Here is an 11,941-nt window from a genome sequence, read left to right as displayed (position 1 = left end):
TGCTGCTCTCTGGTCTTCATGCCCACACCCTCTTCAGCGCCAGTCACTTAGTGAGTGCTAACTACATGTTCCCTGAGTGCAGTAACTGAAGAGGAGTCTGACGTAAGAGCCCTGCTGAGGTGTGAGAAGGCTGGGGCAGTGGCGTAGGGCAAGGTCATTGTCACGGGGCAGACAGTGTGGCAGCATTCTGTTCTTTCTCAATCCTTTCCCTTACTGGCAGGGAATGCCAGAACGCCAGACCCTTCTCCCTTTCAAGGAGCTGACCCATCAAATTTGCTGTGGTTCTGTCTCCCCTTTTCACCCCTTCACTTCCATTAAACCCCTCATTTCCCTACCTTCATCACCCACTTCTGTCTGTCTCCCTTTTGTGGCTGGCATCCTCACCCTGTTCCCCAGGCCACTATGCCAGATATAGTCTTTATATAATTTGTCTGAAAGTTGTCTTGCCTTTTTCTCCCCTCCCCGCAATTCCTGTCACCCTCCCCCTCTTTCTCTGTAAACTCACAAAGACTGATGCTATATTCATTTCCTAAGGCTGCCTTCGCAAAGTGTCCCAGACCTAGTGGCTTCAAACAGCAGAGATTTATTCTCACAGTTCTGGGGACCAGATGTCCAAAATCAAGATGTTGGCCAGACCACATTCTCTCAGAGGCTCTAGGTGAGGGTCCTTCCTTGCTTCTGGTGGTTTCCAGCAATCCTTGAAGTTCCTGGGTTTGTGGTAGCATCTCTTCAATTTCTGCCTCTGTCTTCACATGGCCCCTTCCCTGTATGAGTATCTGCATCCAAATCTCCCTTCCTTACAAGGACTCCAGCCACTGGATTAGGGCCTACCCCTAATCCAGTATGTCCTCATTTTCACTTGCTTACATCTGAAAAACCCTATTTACAAATAGTACTTTCCAGGTACTAGGGGTTAGGACTTTAACATAACATTTTTTGGAGGCACAATTCAATAGATAACAGATGCCCTAAAACTGAATATTGCTTGGCATTTATCAGTCTGCTCACAATCCCTGTGGAAAGCAGCTTTACAACATCTGGATAAGAACACATACTTTGGTGCGGATCTGAGTTTGAGTCCTGCCTCTGCCTCTTAGGATGTGACCTTGGACGACTGACTTGATCTCTCTGCACTTCGGTGTCCACATCTGTAAATGAGGAAAGTAGTCCTACCTACCCCAAGGTTGCCACATATTAGGTACTTGGTACAGACCCAACACATAGGACATACTCCAGAAACAATAGGCCCTGGAGACTGTTCTCATTCCTCCTCCATTCGCACATGGTCATGTGGACTTAGAGCAGAGCTTGACACAAGACTTGCCAGTTCCAACTGAATGCTCCACGCACAGAGGCCTACCCATTGTTGGCACAGTAAGCCCTTTGGAGTATGAGATGTCAAGTCAGCTCAAGATTTATCCATGAGACAAGTTGAGCTTTCCTTTCTCTGTGTCCCTCATTGTCCTTGTCTGGTCTGTGTGCCAAGCTTCAAGTGGCAAAGAGTAAACGTTAAAAAAACAAGCTTTTGGAAATGGGGTGGGGGCTGTGAGCTTAGGTCACCCCAGTGAGATGCTCTTTGCGCAAAGCTCCCCTTTCCCCTCCCTTTTTGTTTGTCCTGTAAGCAAGCAAATTCCCTAGTGGGTAGGGTAGAACTACCCTGCCTTGGCTTTCTGCTGATTTCATGCTCTTTGATGCTGGTGTGGCTCTGAAGGAGCTGCTGGTAAGGACAAACCACCATTTGTTTTGGGGGGGAAAATGAAAAGAAAGGAAAAAAAAAGTCAGGTCTTTTATATCTGTGTCCCTCTAAAATGCCAAAGGTCTTATTGTGGAGAGAGGAAACAAGTAGGGTTTTATCTTTCTGTTCCTGCCAGGCAGCCACATGAGCATCAAAGCTGTCAGGGCCCTGGGGTGTGGGGTGTGGGGTGTGGGGGTAATGTGAGTCTATACAAACCCAGGCTGGGCTCCACCAAGGAATGACAGATGCTCCCAGGGAGCTGGGCTCATTTGATGGTGGCTCTCTGGGCAGGAGGAAGGAGGAGCTCCCAGTTGTAGCATGGAGAGGGGAGGCTCTAATGAGTGTGAAGTCAATTGATGAAACCACTCTGTGTATGGGGAACAAGGTGCTTTCCTCACATTGAAAATGCTGGCTGCCTATTGAAGAGGTAGGGTAATAATGCATGGCACAATGATAGTAATAATCATAAACACCATCAATTTTTTCTGTGCAAATATAATGTGCCAGGAACTGTGATAAGTACTTTATTTTTTTTTTTTTTTTTTCAACATTTATTTATTTTTGGGACAGAGAGAGAGACAGAGCATGAACGGGGGAGGGGCAGAGAGAGAGGGAGACACAGAATCGGAAACAGGCTCCAGGCCCTGAGCCATCAGCCCAGAGCCTGATGCGGGGCTCGAACTCACGGACCGCGAGATCGTGACCTGGCTGAAGTCGGACGCTTAACCGACTGCGCCACCCAGGCGCCCCTGTGATAAGTACTTTAAATGTGTAGTTTCACTTAGTCCTATCACAACCATATAACATAGTAATTGCTATCTATCCCCATTCTGTATTCCAGGAAACTGAGACATAAAGGGGTTAAATGACTTGCTTGAGGCCACACAGAGGCAGAATTTAAACCCAGGTCCACCTGACACCAAAGTTTGCTCTTAACCACTAGGCTCTATAGCTAAGACATTTTAAAGGATAAAAACAAACATCAGTAAGAAGTAGGAGAAATTAACCTTCATTTACTGACTAATAAACACAGAGGAGGTAAGTGGTATGGGAGAGAAAGTAGGTCTAGAGTTTGAATTGGTACAGATTTTGTCTTATGTGTGACTCTGGGTAGGTTACCTTGGATATTATCAAAAACCCAGGAATTGACCTTCTTTCTACTCTTCCATGTTTGGAGTGGCAAATTTTGTCTTTAGTCACAATAGCTGCTCTCATGAACACAAGATGGCTGCCATTGTTCCAGGCATCACATGTAGACTAAAACGAAACAAAACAAAACAAAAAAAGGTGTGCTTTTTCCCCAGTTTGGGAGTTGCATTATCCCCATATCTGCCCTCATTTTCATATGGCATCCATTTTATGTGCCTGTCTGTGTCTTTGTCCAAATTTCCCCTTTTTATAAGGGTTTATATATTGGTTTAAGGCCCACTTTAATAACCTCATCTTAACTCAGTCATTTGCAAAGACCCTATTTTCTTTCTTTCTTTTTGTTTTTCAGTAGGCTTTACACCCAATGCAGGACTTGAACTCATGACCTTGAGATCAAGACCTGAGCTGAGATCAAGAGTCAGACACTTAACACGATTGAGCTACCCAGGTGCCCTGTAAAGACCTTATTTTCAAATAAGGTCACATTCACACATCCTGGGGGTGAGGACTTTAACATTTTTTTGAAGGGGGGACATTATTCAACCTGTAACAACTGTTTCAAAGGAAAAACCAAAACACGGATTGATACAAGTAAAGGAATGTTGAGATGAATTGCAAATGGAGACGAAACTGTTCTGTCCAGTTTTAAGGACAGTTGGGGTGATGGTGGGCTGGTCAGTTAAATCACTACCAGACAGGATAAAAATTATACATCTATCCGTTACCTACAGCTTACAAAGCTTTACGAAATAATTAAAATACAATGAACAGAGCTAGAATCTCATAACCTGAAAGATTAGTCTGTAGAAGGGCGTGCATAGTTTTCCACTGAAACATATAACATTTTCCTATACTATTGTTAGTCCGTGTATTTTATTCTGTGGATGAAATGGTCTGAAAATCTGCTGTGCATTAAGTGGTCCTGACATCTCATGTGCATGATTTACTTTCTTGGCAAACTTACACCCATCTCCCTTTTCTAGGTCTGTTTCCTGTAACACTGAGTGGGAGATTTGACCACGTTTCCTTAGTGGCCCTTTGGGATGCTTGAGGCCAGCACTACCCTCTCTGGAGATGTATAGAGCATGTTACAGATGCTCTCTGTTCTTTCCTTCTTAGTCACCTTGTGGAGGCAGGGAAGCAGGGCCCTCGGTAGATGTGTCGCTACAACTACATAAGCTGCAAGATAGGACACATGGGCCAATTTCTGCATCGTATTTATGATCTGCAGTCCTCACACCTCAGCCTCCAAAATGTATAAGGGCATAACTTGTTGCTGTTACTATCTCCGTCGGCTGGGCCTATTGAAATTCTTCCCCCAGCCACATGAGAGAAAAGAACACACAGAGACAGAAACACATATTCAAAATGTCTGCACATTAAAAAATGAAACCCAAGCAAGAATTTCATAATAAAGTGTTTTTAAGGAATCACAGATACAGGGGCTCAAAAAGGAAATCTCTTTCTCCTTAATAAGAATAATGTTAGGAAAAATAAATTCAGGAATTCTCTCTCTGGTGATTCATATTCTCAGACGTTTTTTTGGCATTCTCACTACATAATCCGCCCCCCCCCCCCACTTTTTTTTTTTTTTTACTGTATTGCTATTTTTTTTTTTTTTTTTTTTCAGAAAGAGAAAATATTACTGGAGAAAACCATGCCAAGCCTGAGAATGTTGAGTACCCGAGGCCAAGCTCAACAAGGCCAGGGAACTTTCCGGTGAGAAATGATCCTATCTGTAACAAGGCCAGTCTCATGGGCTGTAGCTCACAACTGGCAGGAAGGCAGTGAAGTGTCCTTTGGTCTGTATGTCCCGCTTTTTGATTTATTCCCACTTATTTAACCTCTTACCAGTTTCCTAAGCTTCACTCTGCCCGAAAGTTTCACGAGCAGATGTCCTGCCCAAGTCAAAAGTCTCAATCTCGAATTGTTTCAGCACCCTCAGCCTCTTCAGGCAGAACCCGCACTGCAATGCCAAGGGGGCCCTCACCATGTTTCTTTCTTCTGTCTTGGTGAACTTGTCTCATATGTCTGGAGAGAAAACACAAAGGGGATAGGGCCACTTTCCACTCTGTCTGTAAATCCCAGGCCGGCTTCTCTCAGGCTGCTGCTGCAGCGGCTGCTTCTTCTTCCTCTTCTTCTTCTTTTTTAAATATTTATTTATTCTGAGAGAGAGAGAGAGAGCAAGCAGGGGAGGGGCAAAGAGAGAGGGGAACCGAGGATCTGAAGCAGGCTCTGAGCTGACAGCAGAAAGCCCAACGTGGGGCTCAAACTCACAAACTCAGATCATGACCTGAGCCGAAGTCTGATACTTAACTGACTGAGCTACCTAGGTGCCCTCTTTTTTTTTTTTTAAATATTGATTTATTTCTCTTGAAAGAGACAGAACTCAAGCATGAGTGGGGGAGTGGGGGGGGGGGAAGAGAGAGAGAGAGAGAGATTGAGAGAGAGAGAGAGAGAATGAGAGAATCCCAAGCAGGCTCTGTGCTATCAGTGCAGAGTCCAACTTGGGGCTTGATCTCACAAACTGTGAGATCACTGTGATCATGGACACACGGTTGGTTAAGGGCTTAACCAACTGAGCCACCCAGGTGCCCCAGGCTTCTTAATTTCTTTTGAGACTTGGCAAGTGTGCTACTTTGCCTAGTTAACTCATCCCTTGGAACCCATGGCACTTGTATCTCTTAGGAGCTATACACTCTTTCTAGACTTTCCCAGTTCCCCTCACCTACCCCTTCTTCTCACATATCTTCAATTTACTAAGTGCTGACTCTATGACAGGCAATTCGCTAAGCACTTTGGCGCATTATTTTTATCCCACCTTCAAAGCAGCTCTGTGGGTTAGGTAAAATAATGACTCCAGGCTTACAGTTGAGAAAACAATGTAAGGGCAGTTAGAAAACCTGTGCATGATCACTGCTTAACCGACTGCGCCACCCAGGCGCCCGATATATATATTTTTTTTTTCAACGTTTTTTATTTATTTTTGGGACAGAGAGAGACAGAGCATGAACGGGGGAGGGGCAGAGAGAGAGGGAGACACAGAATCGGAAACAGGCTCCAGGCTCCGATGATCACTGCTAAGTTAGAATCAGGATTTGAACCCAGGCTTCACTGACTGAAAAGCCAGTATAATTGACTTCCCTGATCATGTGCCATAGGGCTGAAACTTCTTTTATGAGATTCTAGGAAAAGAACAGCCAAATCTGTATATTTTGTCACTTATGCAACTTTAAGGACACTTGAGTTGCTAGAAGTGATTTAGGGTGGAGGACTAGGGTTAGGAAAATTATGATGGGTTATTGACATTCTTATAATGTGATGCTTCCCTCTTTCTATTGGATTGTTTCCTTTCTGGGACTTCTCTCAAAGGCTGAGACTATCCTGGTGCCTTGTTAAACTCTCTGGAGGCAAAAGATTACATGATTTTCAGGGGGCCAGACTTAATGAATTCTAGCAGGGATGGCCTTGAGTTAAATTTAGAAAAATCTAAAGTTTTATATCTGGGATGCCATCTCCAATTTTTGTTATTCTTTTCCTCTTTAAAATAAACCCGTTAACAAAAGTACTTTGAGCAAACGTTAATCAGGCCCTTGGACCTTCCTCTGGGCCCATCTTTGTGTGTCCTTATAAAATCTAGTTTTAGTGAGAACCTTGATAAGTCAGTTTAACTAGAGCCACTCACTCTTGATATCTGATCACCTTCGCTATCTGATCAGGTTCTTCATCCCCCAGGTGATGTCTGATCATCCTGGCCTGTTGTCAGCAAGAATCCCATTAGGTGGGTTTAGCCAGAACCCCTCTTATACCTTAGTAAGTTTTCATCCACTACCCCCCACTCTCTCCTTGGCTTTAAATTCCCACTTGTCCATGCTCTACTTGGAGTCAAGCCCAGTCTCTCTTCCCCACTGTAGAATCCCATTGTGGTATTCCCTGTATCTATCATGATGGTCCTGAATAAAGTCTGCCTTCCCTTCTTTAACAAGCCTCATTGAGTACTTTTTTCTTTAACAGTTATGGTGCTGTGACTCAGATAGGATCAGATTCATCATCTGGGCCCCTGGGTGACCTTAAGGCCACTTAGGACCTTAAGAATGCAACGTTGAAGTCTTTATCTTCCCTTCTGCCTGATAGGTTGGGGATCCTATGGAGAGTCTGACTCTGGAACCGGTGCTACAGACAGACGTTGTTAAAGCTGGTAAGGACAGATTTTGACTTGTAAGATTCTGAGTATACTCTACAAGCTGATTTAGAGTCCCAGACAAACAGATGCTGGGGTATAGTCCTACATTTCTCTATTTGTAAGAAGATGAGTTGGAGTCCCAGGCTTCCTTGAAAGGTACCTGCTGAGCTGGAAGTCTCTTCTTTCTGGATCTCTTTCCTGAGAGGGGATTATTTCCTACCTCTCTGGGCTGGAAGTCTTTCTTCTTGGCTCTCTGTGAGGCCTCTCTGTTGTCCTCATTGGATTCTGCTTCTCCCATGGGAACGTCTCAGTTGACTGAAACCCCCTTCTTGTACCTCTATTAATTATGAGCTCTGCCAACTCCACTGCTTCTTTTCTTGTTAGCATGATTTTGCTGAGGACAATGTAGAACTCCACTGGTCTCTTTGGAAAACCTGAGATCTCCCCAGACTGGCTCCTCTAAGGCCTCTCCTTCTCCATTGTGTCTCTCCTCCTTCCTCCTCTTACCATCTTCAGTATTCCCTCCTATGCCTTGAATCCTTTTATATGTTCCCCCTCACACCCCTTCTTCCTTTATTCCTCTGTCCAACCTTGCCAGACTTCTCCCTTCTCACCTTATCCTCTCAACTCCCTACAGCCACTTGAATTTTAGGCCACCTATCCTCCCTCGGGGGCTCTCAGGAGACTCTGGGACCTCTAAAAGCAACCACCTGAGACTGAAAAGAGAAAAAAAAAAAAGCTGGAACCAGAGATAGCTGTTTTGTCCACTCATATGTACACTGGAGATATCCAGACAGCTGCTAGATGTCTCTGTAGTCACCAGCCTAAAGTTTAGTTTACATTCAGAGCAAAAGAAAATGTTAAGTCTTCTCCACAAATATTGACATACAGGTACCTTAACTTGTCCATTTGCTGGAAATACAATACAGATAAAAACATAAAGTGGAGATAAACCAGTGAGTTTGTATTGCTATGTTTTATTAACTTTAAGACTAAAATTTTAGAATGAAAGCTAAAAAAAAAATCTCTATTTGAATATATGTTTATGTACATGTGTATGTATGTCTGTATGTTATTTACAAGTGATATTTTTCCCTCTCCAGCTGGTATTACTAAATTAATTTATAAAATCCCCCAGATGAGTTCTACTCAAATTGGTTTAGAGGCAAGTGGGTACTTACATAAATTAATTGTCTTAAAACTCTCAGATATAAAGAAACTAACCAATGTGTGTGTGTGTGTGTGTGTGTGTGTGTGTGTGTGTGTGTGTGTATGTGTATGTGTGTGTTTTAGGTTCACATGATCAGGGATATTCTTTGGTAAATAAAGCTACTTAAAAATGGTTGGTAAAATTAAATAGGTGTACCCTCAGAATTCTGAAGATTAATTATAATGTGGATATACAATTTTTCCTACCTAGATTTACCAGTCAAACAAGCTTATATTACCTCTACTATATGTTTAAAATTATAAAACTATAAATTTACCCTAAGAATAAAATGTACAATAAAAATAAATTGCTTGATGCATGTCAACATGGCAGTAAAAAAAAAAAAAACAAAAAAAAAGAAAAAAGGGGGGAAGAACCAAATGTTTAACTTTTAGATTCTTTGCTTCTGTGATTTGTTTGAAAGTTGCCTGATTTTCCAACAAGAAAAATAACTTACAATGATGGCTAGCTTTGTTTAATGTCTCATGAAATTTTCATGAGCAACTCAAGCATAATTATAAGAACAGGTGAATTAAAACGATGTAAGTGGGATACAAGTTTATTAATGAACTCTTCAATAATAATTATGCTTTATAATATGTCTACTTAAAAATAGATGCAAAAATCTAAGATTTTATATATGAACCTAATGGTAACCATAAATCAAAAACCACTAGTAGATATGCAAATAATAAAGAGAAAGGAATCCAAGTATATCACTAAAAAAAACCCAGCAAACCATGAAAGAGAGCAAGAGAAGAAAGGATCAGAGAAAAACTACAAAAACAGCCACAAAACAAGTAACAAATGATGATAAATTCATGTCTATCAATACTTAATTTGAATGTAAATAGACTAAACACTCAACCAAAAGACATAGGCAGACAGAGTAGATAAAAAAAAAAACAAGATCCATTTATAAGTCACCTATAAGGTACTCATTTTAGAGATAAAGACACCTGCAAATTGAAACTGAGGGGATGGAGAGCATTTATCATGCAAATGGATGTCAAAAGAAAGCCAGAGTATCAATATTTATATTGAACAAGATAGACTCTAAAACAAAGACTGTAGAAAGAGACAAAGAAGGACACTGTATAATAATAAAGGGGAGAATCCAAGAAGATATAACATTTATAAATATTTATGCACCCAACATGAAAACACCCAAGTACATAAAACAGTTAATAACAAACATAAAGAAATTAATTGATAGTAATAAAATAATCGTAGGAGACTTTAACACCCCACTTATGTTGATGGACAAATCACCCAAACAGAAAATTAATAAGAGGGGTGCCTGGGTGCCTCAGTCAGTTAAACGTCCAATTTCTGCTCAGGTCATAATCTCACGGTTCCGGAGTTCAAACCCTGCGTTGGGCCCTGTGCTGATAGTTCAGAGCTTGTTTCAGATTCTGAGTCTCCCTCTCTCTCTGCCCCTCCCCCACTTGTGCTCTGTCTCTCTCTCTCTTAAAAATAAGTATTTTAAAAAATTAAAGAAAATCAACAAGAAAACAGTGTCTTTGAATGACACACTGAACCAGATAGATTTAACAAATATATTCAGAGCATTGTAACCTAAAACAGCAAACTGCATATTCTTTTCAAGTACACATGAAACTTTGACCAGAATAGATCACATATTAGGCCATAAAACAAGCCTCAACAAATTCAAAAAGATCAAAGTCGTGGCATGCATCTTTTCTGCCCACAATGCTATGAAACTAGAAATCAACCACAAGGAAAAATCTGGAAAGACTACAAATACATGGAGATTAAATGACACGCTACTAAAAAATGAATGGGTCACCAAGAAATCAAAGAAGAAATAAAAAAGTACATGGAAATAAATGAAAATGAAAATGCAGTGGTCCAGAAACCTTAGGATGCAACAAAAGCTGTTCTATGAGGGAAGTTTATAGCAATACAGACATACCTTAAGAAGCCAGAAAAATCTCAAATAAACCTTACACCTAAAGGAGCTAGAAAAAGAATAACAAACAAAACCCCAAACCAACAGAAAGAAGGAAATAATTAGAGCAGAAATAAAGATTAGAGCAGAAATAAATGATATAGAAACTAAAAAATCAGTAGAACAGATCAATGAAACCAGGAGCTGGTTCTTGAAAAGATCAACAAAGTTGATAAACCTCTAGCCAGACTCATCAGAGAGAGAGAGAAAGAGAGAGAGAGAGAGAGGACTCAAACAAGATCACAAATGAAAGAGGAAAAATAGCAACCAACACCACAGAAATACAAACAATTGTAAGAGAATATTATGAAAAACTATATGCCAACAAATTAGACAACCTAGACAAGATAAATACATTCCTAGTAACATATAACCTACCAAAACTGAAGCAAGAAGTAGAAAATCTGAGCAGACCAATTACTAGGAGAGATTGAATCAGTAATAAAAAAATTCCCAACAGACAAAAGTCCAGGACCAGACAGCTTCATGGGTGAATTCTACCAAATATTTAAAGAAGAGTTAATACCTACTCTTCTCAAACTATTCCAAAAAATAGAAGAAAGAAATTTCCAAATTCCTTCTATGAGGCCGATATCACCCTGATAAAAAAAACCAGATAAAGACATCACACACACACACAAAAAGAGAACTACAGGACAATATCTCTGATGAACATAAATGCAGAAATCATCAACAAAATACTAGCAAACTGAATCCAACAATACATTAAAAAAATCATTTACCACACTCAAGTGGGATTTATTCCTGGGTTGCAAGTGTGGCTCATTATTTGCAAATCAATCGAGGTGATACATCACATTAATAGAATAAAGGATAAAAACCATATTATCATTTCAGTAGGTGCTGAAAAATTATTTGACAAAGTACAGCATCCATGTATGATAAAAACCCTCAACAAAGTAGGTTCAGAGGGAACATACCTCAACATAATAAAGTCCCTGCATGAAAAACCCACATTTAACATCATCTTCAATGGTGAGAAACTGAAAGCTTTTCCCCTAAGATCAGGAACAAGACAAAGATGTCCTCTCTTACTACTTTTACTCAACATAGTACTGGAAGTCCTAGCCACAGCAATCAGACAACTAAAAGAAATAAAAGGCATCCAAATTGGTAATAAAGAAGTAGTAGTTTCGCTATTTGCAGATGACATGATACTATATATAGAAAACCTGAAAGACTCCAACAAACTACTAGAATGGATAAATGAATAAAGTTGCAGGATACAAAATCAATGTGCAGAAGTCTGTTGCATTTCTATACACTAAACATGAAGCATCAGAAAGAGAAATTAAGAAAACAATCCCCAAAAATAATAAGACATCCTAACCAATGAGGTGGAAGACCTGTACACTCAAACCTATGAAACACTGATGAGAGAAGTTGAACATGGCACAAAGAAATGGAAAGAACTTCCATGCTCATGGATTGGGAGAACAAATATTGGTAGAATGTCTATACTACCCAAAACGATCTACAGATCTGATTCAATCCCTACCAAAATACGAACAGCATTTTTCACAGAATTAGAACAAACAATCCTAAAATTGTATGGACCCACAAAAGACCCCAAATAGCCAAAGCAATCTTGAAAAAGAATAAAACTGGAGGTATCACAGTCTGAGACTTCAAGTTATATTGCAAAGCTGTAGTAATCAAAACAGTATGGTA

General features: G+C 40.6%; 1 long non-coding RNA gene across 1 annotated transcript in view; it reads left to right on the top strand.

Moving 5' to 3' along the window:
* Nucleotides 1-4,512: 4,512 nt before the first annotated feature.
* The window catches only part of LOC123590405, a 73,074-nt gene continuing 65,645 nt past the window's right edge, over nucleotides 4,513-11,941 (top strand). Inside the window, exons 1-2 of the long non-coding RNA XR_006708748.1 lie at nucleotides 4,513-4,603; nucleotides 7,019-7,082. This is a non-coding gene — a long non-coding RNA (uncharacterized LOC123590405). The remainder of the gene's footprint in view (nucleotides 4,604-7,018; nucleotides 7,083-11,941) is intronic.

The sequence above is a fragment of the Leopardus geoffroyi genome, chromosome B4 (assembly GCF_018350155.1).
Source record: "Leopardus geoffroyi isolate Oge1 chromosome B4, O.geoffroyi_Oge1_pat1.0, whole genome shotgun sequence".
In the NCBI taxonomy this organism is placed as follows: domain Eukaryota; kingdom Metazoa; phylum Chordata; class Mammalia; order Carnivora; family Felidae; genus Leopardus; species Leopardus geoffroyi.
Note: the sequence above shows the minus strand (reverse complement) of the source record. Positions and strands in the feature narration are given on the sequence as shown.